At 43.3% G+C, this 15307-nt stretch overlaps 1 protein-coding gene across 4 annotated transcripts in view; it reads left to right on the forward strand.

The window, feature by feature from the left end:
- EDA (ectodysplasin A) overlaps positions 1–15307 on the forward strand; it is a 630489-nt gene that overhangs the window by 333516 nt on the left and 281666 nt on the right. The window lies entirely within an intron of this gene.

The following is a 15307-nucleotide window of genomic DNA, read 5'->3' on the forward strand; positions in this document are numbered from 1 at the left end:
CTTTGTAATGTAATGCTTGATCTGATTTGCTAGAATTTTATTGAGGATTTTCGCAGCTATGTTCACCAGGGATATTGGCCTGTAATTCTCTTTCTTTGTAGTGTCTTAATCTGATTTTGGGATCAGGGTAATGCTGGCTTCATAGAAAGAGCTTGGAAGTGTTTCTTCCTCTTGAATTTTTTGGAATAGTCTGAGAAGTATAGGTTTTAGTTCTTGTTTGATTGTTTGGTCAGACTCCCCTATGAAGCCAACCAGTCCAGGGCTTTTGTTTGCTAGAATTTTTTTGATTACTGTTTCAATTTCATCAGTAGTTACAAGTCTATACAGGTTTTTTTTTTTTTTAAATTCTTCCTGGTTGAGTTTTGGAAGCTTGTATTTTTCTAGGAATATGTACATTTCATCTAGGTTTGTCCAGTTTGTTGGAGTAGCATTGTTCATAGTATTTTTTTTTACAATGCTTTGTATTTCTGTGTGGTCAGTTGTTACTTCACCTCTTTCATTTCTGATTTTATTTTTTTGCATCCTCTCTTTTTGTCTCTTGGTGAGCGTGGCTAGAGGTTCATCAATCTTGTTTATCCTTTCAAAGAACCAGCTCTTGGTTTCATTGATCTTTTGTATTGCTTTTTTGGTCTCTATGTCATTTATTTCCATTCTGGTTTTTATTATTTCCTTCCTTCTGCTTACTCTGGGCTTTTCTTCTTGCTCTCTTTCTAATTCTTTAAGTTGCAGGGTTAGATAATTTATTACCATTTTTTTCTTGTTTTTTGAGATAGGCCTGTAGAGCTATGAACTTCCCCTTCAGGATTGCTTTCATTGTGTCCCTTAGATTTTGGATTGTTGTGTTTTCATTGTCATTTGTTTCCAGGATGCTTTTTATTTCTTCTTTGATCTCTTTGGTAACTCTGTCATTGTTTGATATCATGCTATTTAGCCTCCAAGTGTTTAATTTTTTTTTCATTGTTTTTATTGTAGTTGATTTCTAATTTTATGCCATTGTTATCTGAGACAATGCTTGATATGATTTCTATCCTCTTGAATTTGAAGGCACTTTGCCTGTGTCCTAATAGGTGGTCTATCTTTTAAAATGTCCCATGTTCAATTGAGAAGAATGTATATTCTTTAACTTTGGGGTGAAATGTTCTGAAGGTATCAATTAAGTCCATCTGATCTAGTGAGTCATTTAGGATTGCTGTTTCTTTTTTGATTTTTTTGTCCAGAAGATTTATCCAGTGATGTCAATGGGGTATTAAAGTCACCTACTATTATTGTATTGCTCCCTTGATTATCTTCCACAAGTTTTTTTTTTATGTATATGGGTGCTCCTGTATTGGGTGCATATATGTTTATCAGAGTTATAGCCGTTTGTTGAATTGCTCCCTTTAGTATTATGAAGTGGCCCCCTTATCTCTTGTTATGGCCTTCACTTTGAGGTCTCTTTTGTGAGATATAAGTATTGCTACCCCAGCTTTTTTTTTTTTTTTCATTTCAATTTGCCTGAAAAATTTTTTTTCATCCCTTCATTATCAGTCTGTATGAGTCCTTTGTTCTCAGGTGGGTCTCTTGATAATAGCAAATATATAGGTCATGTTTCCTTATCCATTTTGGTCAGCTATGTCTTTTGATTGGAGCATTTAATCCATTTATGTTTAAGGGTATTATTGGTAGGTACTTGTTTGTTGCCATTTTTATTCTGTATGCCTGTATTCCTTCTTCCCTTTCTATTTCTTCTTTTTATAGCAGTCCCTTTAGTATTTATTGCATTGCTGGCCTGGTGGTCATAAAGTCCCTTAGCCTGTTTTTGTGTATAAAGCTCCTGATTTCACCTTCAATTTTGAATGATAGCTTTGCTGTGTTTAGTATTCTTGGATTCAGTCCCTTGCTTTGCATCACTTTGTATATTTCATTCCATTCCCTTCTGGCCTGAGGTGTTTCTTTTGAGAAATCAGTTGGTATTCTAATGGGAGATACCTGGTAGCTAACTTTTTGTCTCTCTCTGGCAGCTTTTAAGATTCTTACTTTGTCGTTGATGTTTGCCAATTTAATTATGATGTGTCTTGGTGTTGGTCTTTTTGGTTTCATTTGGTTTGGGACTCTGTGGGCTTCTTGGACTTGTGTGGATTTTTCTACCCAACATCAGGGAAGTTTTCTGTCATTATTTCTTCAAATAGGTTTTCTATTCCATGCTCCACTTCTTTTCCTACTGGCTCCCCTGTTATGTGGATGTTGTTTCGTTTCATGTTCTCCCAAAGCTCCCTTAGGCTCTCCTCCTGCTCTTTAAGTTTTCTTTCCAGTTGCTTCTGTGCTTGGTTGGTTTTTGTACCTTGTCATCTAACTCATGGACGTGGTCCCAGCTTCTTCTAGTCTACTGTTGAAACTTTCCATTGTGTTCTTTATTGTGGCTATGTCATTCTTTATTTCCTCTTCATTCTTCTTCATTTCCCCTTCATTCTTATACATGTTGAATTTGCCTTCCATCCTTTTCAGTGTCCTTATAACCATTTCTCTGAATTCTTTCTCTGACAACTTGCTTATCTCCATTTCATTTATTTCCTTTTCCAGTGATTCCTCCTTTTCTTTCAAATGGGTTTTGTTTCTTTGACTCCCCATTTTTACTGTTCTTTTGTGATTGTTTCTATGTATCAGATCAAACTGCTATGCCACTCAGATTTTTTGAGTTTGTCTTATATAGTAGATGTTTTTTGGGACCTAGAAGTTCAGTCTCTCCATTCTTCTGGGCTGGGTAATCTAGGGATGCCTCCTATGTGGGATATTTCTGTTCTCTTGTTGTTGGGTCTTGAGTGTGAATGTCCCATTTGTGGATGGAGTCTCCTCTCAGGGTGCCTGGTTATGTGGCTCACTTTCTACCATGCTGACCAAACAGCACAAAATACAACTCGACAAGACATGACACAAAGGGAACAAAACATGAAATGTGCTCACGACACCATTAATCCCAATATAAGTGACCACCAGAAAAAAGAGTGGAGAGAAAAGAGAGCAAAAATGATATTGAGGAAAGACAAAATGGTAAGACAGACCAGAAAAGGAAGAGAAAGGTACACACACACACACACACACACACACACACAGAGAGAGAGAGAGAGAGAGAGAGAGAGAGAGAGAGAGAGAGAGAAAATACCACAGAACAAACAGATAAACCAAAAAATGCAAACAATAAACACCCAGAAAGAGGGTGGGGACAGAATCTGTAGAGGCAGAGCTTATATACAGAAAATAAGGTTAAAGAATTGAATGAATATGGGGAGGACCTCAATTCCATAAAGAAGAGGTAGAAAGAGGATGAGTGGATTAGAAGAGAAGAAAGAGAAAGTAAAATAATTTTAAAAATTAACAAAATAAGTAAAATAACAATAAAAATTAAATATAAAATGAAGAAAAATTAATGCGAAATAAAGAAACAAAGAAAGTAAAGAGAAAAAAAATTTTTAATAAAAATAAAAAAAGTGAAGTGTTGTTCATTTCAGCCAAGTTTTCATGCCCCAGGGTGCCTGGTTTAAGATCCCACTCTACTGTACTGTCTGCCACTTCTCAATTTCCTGTTAGGTAGTCAGCACCATGTTGAAGTTCCAAGCGATCCACCACTCCTCCTTTTTGTGTCTGTCTCCATTGCCTTGACTGCCAGAAGGTGGGTCCAATCTGCCCACTTAGCCTGTCTGCCTGCTGTCAATTTAATCTCTCAAGTGGCTGTTTCTGACAGTGCTATAGTTACAGAGATTGCTGTATCACTTTCTGTGACTGAATGACCTCTCTTCAACCCAGTCCCTGAGGGCTATTAGGAGATATTCAGATTTTTTTTGTGTCCTTTGTACCACTCCAGGTGTAGTCTGTGTGTGGCTGTATTGGCTGCCTGGAGACTGCTCTTCTCCACAGCCTCTCCCTAGACTCCACAGTCTGCACCTCCACCTGCACCTCAGCCACAGGTGAGTATTTGTATTTGAAAGGTCCTAGGAACTGGGTTTAGCGAATAAAAACAAAGACCAAAAAGAGGATAAAGATCTGCACCACTGCAAACCTCTCTCCCCCTGGCACAACGCAGCTTGGGCAGTTGTTCATGCTGCCCCCTCTGGGCTCAGCCTCTCGTGGATGTGGGCTTAGATCTAGAATCCCCTGCCACAATCAGCCATCTGGACTTCCTTTTCACAGTCAGATGTTACACCTGTCCCCAAGGGACATGGACTTGGTGCCATATGGCTTCCTTCTGACCCTCTGGGCTTGGAGGTCTCGTAATTCTCTCCAACCCAAATCTCTGATTTTACCATTGTCCAGGCATCCTCTGCCCTCCCTGGCTATGAATTGTTTCACCAACTGTGTCTACTTCACCAATTCTGGGTGGATATTATTCGATTTAGTTGCTCCTTCTATCTGCTATGGGACAAGGAACATGACACATCTGCCTATTTGGCCACCATTTTGTTCTCCTCTTCTGTAAATTATTCTTTATTTCAGTTGCGTATGCTTCATTTCTGACTGGTCCTTTTTTATGTTGATGTTCTCACTGAGTTCCTTGAAATTCTCAGTAAGTTCCTTAAGCATCCTTACAATCTTTGTTTTGAACTCTGCATCTGGTAGTTTTCTTGCTCCCATTTCATTTAGTTATTTTTCTGGAGATTTCTTTCATTCTTTTATTTGTGACATGTTTCTTTGTCTCCTCATTTTCACTGCTTCCCTTTGTTTGTTTCTATTTTTATTAAGTAGATTTGCTATGTCTCCCAGACTTGGTAGAGTCACCTTGTGTAGTGGGTGTCCTGTAGGGCACAGTGGCTCAGCGTCCCAAGGTATCTGCATCCCTGTGTACACTGTCCTATTATAGTTGAGCCTTTATTTATGTTGGCATCCCTGGGAGAGATTGACACACAGGCCAATCAGTTGTGAAGATCGGCTGCAACTGCAGTGGAAGAGCTGCTGTATAGCAGCTGACCCTATGGAGCAGGACTTGCTTCAGTGGGGCTTTGCTGCTCACTGAGTGTGGAGAGTGGCTACAGTGTTTAGACAGGTTATGGTCCAAACCTGTGGTCCCACGTGGCTAATATATAAGCTGCGGGAGGTGCAGTAAGTAAACAAAGCTTGATCAGGGGCATGTAATTGAGTAGATTTGAAACCCATTGGAATGTTGTAACCACACCTTACTTTGCCTCATGGTATCTGGCTATAAAATACTCAGATTGCAGGCTGTTGCACTGTCTCTCCATCAGAGAGGGCAGCATCCCACCCAGACCCAGCTTTATTCTCTTGTCTGTCTTTTCTTAATCCTTCACTGCCCCCTCTCAGGCTCACTGAACCTGGCTGTGCTGATGCGGCCCAACTAAATATGCCCCTTGTGTGTGTCATTTATGGAGGTTGTTGGGTTATATTCTGGTGTGTTTGAAATTGATCACTAAGTGCACTGGCCCTGGGGCCCCCTGGGTGATACAAAGTCAGCCTCTGTTTGTTTCCTGACTGGGGCCACCCAGCATGAGCTCCAATGCAATCTTCAGATGGCTGCTACTTGTGTTGAGCTTGGAGGAGCCCAGGAGAGGCCAACCTGTGAACCTAGGCAGACTGCCCCGAGTGCTAAGCCTGGACCACTTATTGAGAGGTACCAGGCTTGCTGATGCAAGCTGCTGCTTGTTTGAGAGATTTTAGGAAAGTCTAAAGCATGAGGCAAAAGAGGTCAATTGTATAGAGAAGCTACTGGGAATGCCTTGAATGAGCCTGCAACTAGGGAGGAACAGGGTCTCATTGAATCAATAGGGCAGGACATAAAGTGTGAGCCAAGCTGATGGAGATTAAGATATGGTGCAGCCTGTCAGCTCTGTGGCAGGGAGGGTTTAGCAAAGGAACCATGGCCTCTGCCAGTACTTCTGTCTGGGAGAAAGCTGCCCCTCCAGCTCTTGCCCTGATTCCAGACAAGTTAGTTCCTCCTAGAACAGCCGTGGGCAAACTACGGCCCGCGGGCCGGATCCGGCCCGTTTGCCTGTTCTATCCGGCCCGCAAAGCCGAAAGAGCGGAGGGTTCTCTTGCTCTCCCCTCTGCTCCTTTACTTTGAATTTATATTAGTTCACACAAACACTCCATCCATGCTTTTGTTCTGGCCCTCTGGTCCAGTTTAAGAACCCATTGTGGCCCTTGAGTCAAAAAGTTTGCCCACCCCTGTCCTAGAATGTCCCAGGTTACTTTCAATCTGCTGCCTCAGTGCTGGAGCTCAGAGGGAGTGAGTCCGAGTAAGTGCATGAACAGGCCCTTTAAGAGGAACTGCCTGGGACTTGGGCAGCTTCTGTGTCACTCAGCCACAATCCTCACTGGTTTTTTACAGCCAGAAGTTGTGGAGACTTCTCTTCCTGTCACTGGAACCCTGGGCTGTGTGCCTGGTATGGGGCAGAGACCCCTTGCTCCCTTAGGGAAACCTCCACAGCCAAGATATCCCTCCCTATTTTAAACTGCCACAGGTGAGTGTGGGACCAGCCAGTTCCACAGTTCTGCCCCACGTTTCCACCCCTTCTACTGCTCTCAATGTGTTTCTTCATTAATTCCCTAGTTGTAGGACTTTGGATCAGCTAGATTTCTAGTGGTTCTAAATGATGGTTGTTCTGTATTTTAGTTGTAAATTTTTATGTGGCTGTGGGAGGTGGCAAGTACTGTGTTTACCTATGCTACCATCTTGACCAAAACTCATTATTTGTGATTTAAAGAGAGAAACAAAACTTGTGGGTACTATAAGAGAAGATTAGAAGAGAAGAAAGAGGCATCAACCCTTGGACTAAAGGGCCCTGGGTTCGATTCGGTCAAGGACACGTTTCACAGTTGCAGGTTCAATCCCCAGCCCCAGTTGGAGAGGCATCAACCCTTGGACTAAAGGGCCCTGGGTTCGATTCGGTCAAGGACACGTTTCACAGTTGCAGGTTCAATCCCCAGCCCCAGTTGGAGTGCATGCAGGAGGCAAACAATTGATATGTATCTCACATTGATGTTTTTCTCTGTGGGTCTCTCCACTTCCCTTTCTTTCTCTGTAAAAATCAATGAAATAATATCCTCTAGTGAGGATTAAAAAAAACAACTTGCAGGCCCTAGTCGTAATAAAACAAAATTTTGTTAAACTACCTATATTTGTACATGTTTGTGTGTTATACGTACACTTCTCAAGAATACTGTACCTGACCCTTAGCCTCTGGAACATACTATATAATAAAGAGGGAATATGCAAATTGACCATCACTACACCACAAATATGGCAGCGTACACAGCAGAGGCAGGGTTTTCCATAACACAAAATGGCTGCACCCACAGCGGAGGCCGAGTTCCCCTAACGAGCCTTAACAAGCAATCAGCAGGGACCTGAGGCTGCGCCCCCCCAACCCCATGGGGCTTGACAGGGGACCTCAGGCCGCACCCCCCACCCTGGCACCAGGCCAGGGGACCTCAGGCCATGCCCCCCACCCAGCAGGGCTGGACAGGGGACCTCAGGCCACGCCCTCTGCCTGGCAGGGCTTGATGGAGGACCTTAGGCCACTTCCCCCCCCAGCAGGGCTTGCTGGGGGAACTCAGGCCACACCCCCTGCCCTAGCGCCAGGCTGGGGGACCTCAGGCCACACCCCCACCCGGTGGGGCTTGATGGGGGACCTCAAGGTGCGCCCCCCGCCTTGGTGCTGGGCCGGGGGACCTCAGGCTGTGCCCCCTGCTCAGCGGTGCTTGACAGGTGACCTGAGGCTGTGCCCCCCTCCCGGTAGGGCTTGATGGGGGACCTGAGGCTGTGCCCCCCTCCCGGTGCCGGGCCAGGGGATCTGATGCTGCGCCCTCTGCCTGGCAGGGCTTGACAGGGGATCTCAGGCCACATCTCCCACCTGATGGGGCTTGACAGGGGATCTCAAGCCACGCCCCCCCACCCCAGCCTGGGATGGGAGACCTCAGGCCGCACCCCCCACCCCGGCGTCTGGCCTGGGGACCTGAAGCTGCGCCCCCTGCTGGCGGGACTTAACAATGGTGGGACCAGCCGGGTCTGGATCTAGCCCAATGAGGGGGGGGGGCGCTGGCTGGGTCTGGGTCTTGTGCAATTTTCAGGCGCACATGGGTGGGCAGGGACTTGACTCTGGGTCTCATGGTGCGCCCCTAACTCTGACAGGAGGAAGATTTTCATATACGTTTTACTAATTTTCTTTCATCTCTGACACTTCTATTATAGAGAAAGGGCAAATAGCAATATAAAAATATTTCCTCTAATTAATCCCCTTTTACTGTGCACGAATTTCTTGCACCGGGCCACTAGTTTATAATAGGAGACACAGACATTAATAGAGCATAGACAGGTGAAGTCCTCTATAGGTACATATATGAATGCTGTATCCTTATAATTTAAATAATATCTCTAAGAGTTCATAGATCTTTATGCTATACGAGGGGCCCAATGTACGAATACATGCACCTTGAAGGGAACTATGGGCCACGAGGCTGTGGTGAGCACAGTGGTGGGTATCAGCCCATCCTCCATGCCCCCACCTGGCCCCTCCAACCACAGCCCCCTTCCCCTGTCTGTTGGTAGCCCCACTCCCACCACCACTGCTCCCATGTGCTGATGGCGCTGGCCCCACTTGCACCCACTGACAGCACAGAGCAATTGGGGCTGGTGCCAGCAGTAGCTGTGAGCAGGGCCGGCACCATCAGTAGGTGCGAGTGGTGGCTGCCAGCCCCAATTACCCCTCAGGAGCAGGGGGAGGTGGAAAAGCCCTGAGAGTCAATTAGGGCCAGCAGCCACCACTCCCACTCATTGATGGCGCCAAGCGATTTGGCCGGGCACCGGCAGTGGGTGTGAGCAGTGGTGCCAGGGTGGGTGCAAGCGGGGCCAGCACCGGCAGTAGGTGCAAATGCCTGGCTGGAGCGCAGCGCATGGGAATAAATAATTTTCAGTAAGCACCAGAGGCTAGCCCCAATAACAGTGACCAGTGCTCCTCCTTGGTCTGACGCCCCTGCTTACCTGCTCCACCATCCTGCTGTGGCCAACACCCGCCATCTTCCACGCTCTGCCACCTGCTGCCAACACCTGCCATGTTCCATGCGTTCCCCCTGGTGGTCAGTGCACATCATAGTGACCTGTTGTTCAGAAGTTCGGTTGTTCTGCCATTCAGTCTATTTGCATATTAGGGTTTTATATATATAAACTAGTGCCCAGTGCATGAATTCATGCATATTGAAAGTAAATTAATTAGAAGAAATATTTTAATATCGCTATTCGCCCTTTCTCTATAATAGAAGTATCAACCAAATTCACGATCAACAATGACAGATCGAAACACACGTGTGCGATTGGCGCCAGCGAGAGCTTTATATGTATCACACATGCACAAGTCAACTTAGCCTTTTACATATATAGAATAAAGTTTCTTAATTAGACGTGCTTTCTGATGTAGCTAAACTTTTTCTAGCCCAGTGAAGCACCCCAACTTCTCTTTCAGGTAATTGTCAGCAACACAGCAGTAAATATCAACATGAAGCAGATTATTATTGTAGATCACACAGGGAGAATAAAGGGTAACATATTTAACTGCAGCAGTGTTTGACTATATTCTGCACAGTGAGAAAACCTGAAGTCATTTTCAAGGTTCACCATTGCTTACTTCTTTTCAGTTAGGTCAAGTTTCCTAAACTTGCTAAATATCCATTTTCTGGCTAATGAAAAGAAAGTAGGATTCCATCAAGTCTCCTATCTACCTACTCCAGGACTTCTGTGAGGATCAAATGAGATGAGGCACGGGAAAATGCTTCACAGACATTTGGTTACAGTGTAAAATGTTTGCACCTGGGTATTAAAGCAGGTCATGTTTCTGGGCTAAAGAAAGTCCAAGGAGGCTATTCGCTAGGGAGAGGAAGCCGGGCATTACTACATGACGTCATTACCCGGAACCCACAGCCACCATTTCTGGGCTGGGTTGAGCTGGGCTGTGGGCTGCATTTTGCTCCATGGAGTCTCAGCAGTGTCAGCTGCAATTTGGTGGAGTGTTGCTCAGGGTTGGTGGCAGGGCCTGTGTCCCACTTTTGGCAAGCCGAGTGTTGCTTTGTGGGAGCCAGGTCCGCAGTGCCATTTCTCTGTAAATGGCCAATGTGCATCATGGCGGCTCCTGTGTTGAGTGTCTGCCCCCTGTTCGTCAGTACACATCATAGTGACCAGTCAGATGGACACTTCGCATATTAGCCTTTTATATATATAGATATCAAGGGTTGGCAAACAATGGTGGTCAGGCCATATCCAACCTACTACCTATATTTTTAAAATAAATGTTTTTAGATAGCAGCTTTATTGAGATAAGATTCACATACTATACAATGCACTTTGCCCATTTAAATTGTATCACTTAGTAATTCTTAGTATATTCACACAGTTTTGCAATCCTTACCACAATCAATTTTAGAATATTTTCAACACCCCCACAAGAAACCCTATACCCATTAGTAGTCATTTCCTATTTTCCCCTAATACAGTCCTTGAAACCACTATTCTTTCTATTTCTATGAATTTGTCAATAATGGACATTTCATATAAATGGAATCATGTAATATGTGGTCCTTAGTAACTGACTTCTTTCCTTTAGCAAAGTGTTTACAAGGTTTAACCCATGTTGTGGCATGTATCAGTACTTAATTCTTTTCTATAGCTGAAGAATACTCCATTGTATGAAAGTACCACATTTTATTTATCTGCTCACCAGTTCCTGAACATTTATGTTATTTCTATCTTTTGGCAATTATTAAAATGCTTCTACGAAAATTTGCGTACAAGAAAATTTGTGTAAATATTGTGTAGACTTATGTCTTTAATTTTTTGGATATATACTTTGGAGTAGAATTACTGGACTGTATTTTAACTGTGTGTTTAACCTGTTGAGGACTGCCTGATTGTTCTCCAAGGCAGCTGCACCATTTTACATTACTACCAGCAGTTTATGAAGGTTCTAATTTATCTACACTTACAAACATTCATTATTATCAGCCGTTAATAAAGCTTTATCAGAACACCATCACACTCATTCATTTACATATTGTCTATGACTATTCTCACAGGGTGGTGGCAGAGTTCAGTAGTTGTGACTCACACTGTGTGATTCACACTATATGACACTCAAAGGCAAAATATTTACTATCTGGCCCTTTACAGAAAAAATGTGCCAATTCCTGCTATAGAGGTATTCTCATGAAGTTGAAAGTAGTCATGTTTTGAATACTGTAGTGAAGTCTGCTAATTACATAGATTCTCTAGTATATTTCTTTGTGTGACTCTCTTTAAGTGGTCTATGGAAAACTATAGTTGCTTAAAACAAAGTAAACTGTAAAACCAGCTTCCAGGTTATATGTCAGATAGAAATTAGATGATTAAAAATACTTTGTGGGGATGCAAGGCTGGTACAATATCTGTAAATCAATAAACGTGATATATTACATAAACAAATTGAGAGACAAATGTCACATAATCATATCAATTGATGCAGAAAAAGCATTTGACAAAATCCAACACCATTTCTTGATAAAAACTCTCAACAAAGTGGGAAGAGAGGGATCATACCTCAACATAATAAAAGCCATATATGACAAAACTACAGCCAACATCATACTCAATAGGCAAAAACTAAAACCATTTTCCCTAAGAACAGGAACAAGACATGGATGCCCACTTTCACCACTCCTGTTCGACTTAATACTGGAAGTACTAGCTATAGCAATCAGACAAGAAGAAGAAATAAATGGCACCCAAATTGGAAAAGAAAAAGTAAAACTGTTATTATTCCCAGATAATATGATATTGTACATTAAAAAAACCTAAAGACTCCATCAAAAAACTACTAGACTTAATAAACTAATTTGGAAGCGTAGCAGGATACAAAATTAACACCCAGAAATCTGTGGCTTTTTCATACACCAACCAGAGGCCTGGTGCATGATACTCCTGCACAGGCGGGGTCCCTAGGCCTGGCCAGCGATCAGGGCCAATGAGGTTCCCCACCTCCCTGCCTGCCCACCTCCCCACCTCCCTGCCTCCTTCCCTCGCTGCACACACGCCACCACGCTGTGGTTCTCCACCTTTCTGCATCCCCACCTCCCCCCTTCTTCCCTCACTGCCCACCTCTGCCACCACTCACCTCCAGTTCCCCATCCCAGCCTGGGTCCCAGCCCAGATCAAGCAATCATGGCCTGCTGGCCAGGGGGAGGGACCAGAAGGTTTGCTGGCAGGGGGGCCTAGAGGAAGGACCTGGGAGGTTGGCCACTGGCCCCGATGAGGGAGCTGGCCATTGGCCCCCCTGGGAAAGGGGCCACATCTGCCACCACCCACCCCCGGTTCCCTGTCCCAGCCCGGGGTCCTGGCCCGAATCAGGAGATTGGGGCCTACCGGTTATGGGGAGGGACTAGGAGGTTGGTCGGCCTGCCCCCTTGGTGATCGGGGCCTGCAGGCTGGGGGCAGCTCCTGAGTTGAGCGTGTGTCCCCTGGTGATCAGTGCATATCATAGCGACTGGTCATTCCAGTCGTTCAAGTTGTTCCAGTCCTTCCATCGTAATGGTTGCTTAGGCTTTTATATATATAGATAATGAACTCACAGAAAGAGAAACGAAAAGAACAATCCCATTTACCATTGCACCAAAAAAATTAAGATACCTAGGAATAAACTTATGTAAGGAGGTAAAAGACCAGTCCTCCGAAAACTACAGGACATTGAAAAAAGAGATAGAGGAAGACATAAACAAATGGAAGAATATACCGTGTTCCTGGATTGGTAGAATCAACATCATTTAAATGTCCATACTATCCAAAGCAATCTATAGATTCAATGCAATCCCCATTAAAATGCCAACGGCATATTTCAAAGACCTAGAAAAAAATCTCCAAAAATTCATCTGGAATAAAAAAAGACCCTGAATAGCTGCAGCAATCTTGAGAAAGAACAATGTTGGAGGGATCACAATACCAGATATCAAGCTATAATACAAAGCCACTGTTCTCAAAATAGCCTGGTACTGGCACAAGAACAGACATATAGACCAATGGAACAGAACAGAGAACCCAGAAATTGACTCAAGCCAGTATGCTCAATTAATATTCAACAAAGAAGGCAAGAGCATACAATGGAGACAAGACAGTCTCTTCAATAAATGGTGTTGGGAAAATTGACAGATACATGCAAAACAATGAAACTAGACCACCAACTTACACCATACACAAAAATGAACTGTATAAATGGATAAAGGACTTAAATGTAAGACAAAAAGACATACAAATCTTGGAGGACACCATAGGCAGCAAAATATCAGACATATGTTGTAGCAATATCTTTTATTGATACAGCTCCTTGGACAATGGAAACTAAGGAAAAAATTTAAAAAATAGGACTATCTATATGTATAAAAGCCTAAGCGACCAAACAACTGACTGGTCAGCTAGTCGCTATGATGCACACTGACCACCAGGAGGCAGATGCTTAATGTAGGAGCTGCCCCCTAGTGGTAAGTATGCTCCCATAGCCAACCTCCCTGGCAGGCTGGCCCTTTTCAGCCCCCATCACCGGCCAGGCTGAGGGACCCCACCTGTGCACAAATTCATGCACCTGGCCTCTAGTATCAAAATAAAAAGCTTCTGCACAGAAAAAGCAAGCACCAACAAAATAACAAGAAAGCCCACTGCATGGGAGAACATATTTGCTAATGCTATCTCTGATAAGGGTTTAATCTCCAAAATTACAGGGAACTCATACAACTTAACAAAAGGAAGATAAACATTCCAATAAAAAAATGGGCAAAGGACCTAAATAGACACTTTTTGAAAGAGAACATACAGAAGGCCAAGAGACACATGAAAACATACTCAAAGTCACTAACCATCTGAGAGATGAAAATCAAAACAACAATTAGGTACTACTTCACACTTGTCAGAATAGCTATCAACAAAGCAACAAATGTCAAGTGCTGGCGAGAATGTGGAGAAAAATTCCTCTTGCACTGCTGGTGGGAATGCAGACTGGTGCAGCCACTGTGGAAAACAGTATGGAGTTTCTTAAAAAAGTTAAAAATGGAACTCCCATTGGACCCAGTGATCCCACTTCTAGGAATATATCCCAATGAATCAGAAACACGAATCAGAAAGGATATATGCACCCCTATGTTCATAGCAGCACAATTTACAGTAGCTAAGATTCAGAAACAGCCTAAGTGCCCATCAGCAGATGAGTGGATTGGAAAACCGTGCTACATCTACACAATGGAATACTATGCTGCTATAAAAAGGAAGGAACTTTTACCATTTGCTACAGCATGGATGGATCTGGAGACCATTATGCTAAGTAAAATAAGCCAGTCGGAGAAAGATAAATATCACATTATCTCACTCATTTGTGAAATATTATGAATAACATAAACTGATGAACAAAAATAGGTCTAGAGACAGAGAAACACAGAACAGACCCTCCAACCTCAAAAGGAAGGCAGAGGTGGGGGCAGGGAGGGGGTGGCAAGAGATCAACCAAAGGACTGGTATGCATGCATATTAGCATAACCAGTAGACAGGGACACTGGGGCAGTGGTGGTTTGTCCTGGTGGGTGGCAGTGGCCTTGGAGGGGTCAATCGGGGGAAAAGGAGATATAAGTAATACTTTAAACAATAAAAAAGAAGAAAGGATGCTGATAAGAAGGTAAGAGAAAACAAAACAAAGAAAAAACAACTTTGTGTTAAATTGTAAAAATACCAGAAAAAAGTAAGTATAGTACCAAAATATTAAATAGCAATAAACATGATGTCTCAGAACATAGAAATTATATATCTTGGAGTATCATAGAATGGGGAGGAAAAGGTTAAGTTTGTAAGGCAGAAATAGTGTGGGAGGGATTTTCAGAGATAAGATATATTGGACAGACTTTTGAAGATAAGGCAGGTGTTAAACCTTGGAAAAATCTTCCAGAAGCATCTACAGCCAAGTTCCTTCTGGCTTGTTTTCCACTAAAGGGATCTGGATAGACTGGGGTGGCTATCCAGATATTTCCAGTTTTAATAAGGGAAAAAAGACTATAAATGAGGAGGGCCACTGGGATGGGGATAGAAGGGGGAAGAGGAGAAAGTTGAATCAGTCACACAGAAAACTTGATTTGTTGGCCACTGAACAGTTTTGTTTACTTTCAATTGTGTATACACAAATAACATTGAATGTGCTAAAAAAGAAAAAAAAAAACACTAAACAGCCATCAAGGAGCGCTGGACTGAAGTGGGGAAAGTTAAGGAACCTTGCCCAAAATTATTTTGGTCTTTTTCTGTGGCCACACAAATGTGTAGCTTAGCAACTGTGTT

Source organism: Plecotus auritus, assembly GCF_963455305.1.
Source record: "Plecotus auritus genome assembly, chromosome: X".
Taxonomy (NCBI): Eukaryota; Metazoa; Chordata; class Mammalia; order Chiroptera; family Vespertilionidae; genus Plecotus; species Plecotus auritus.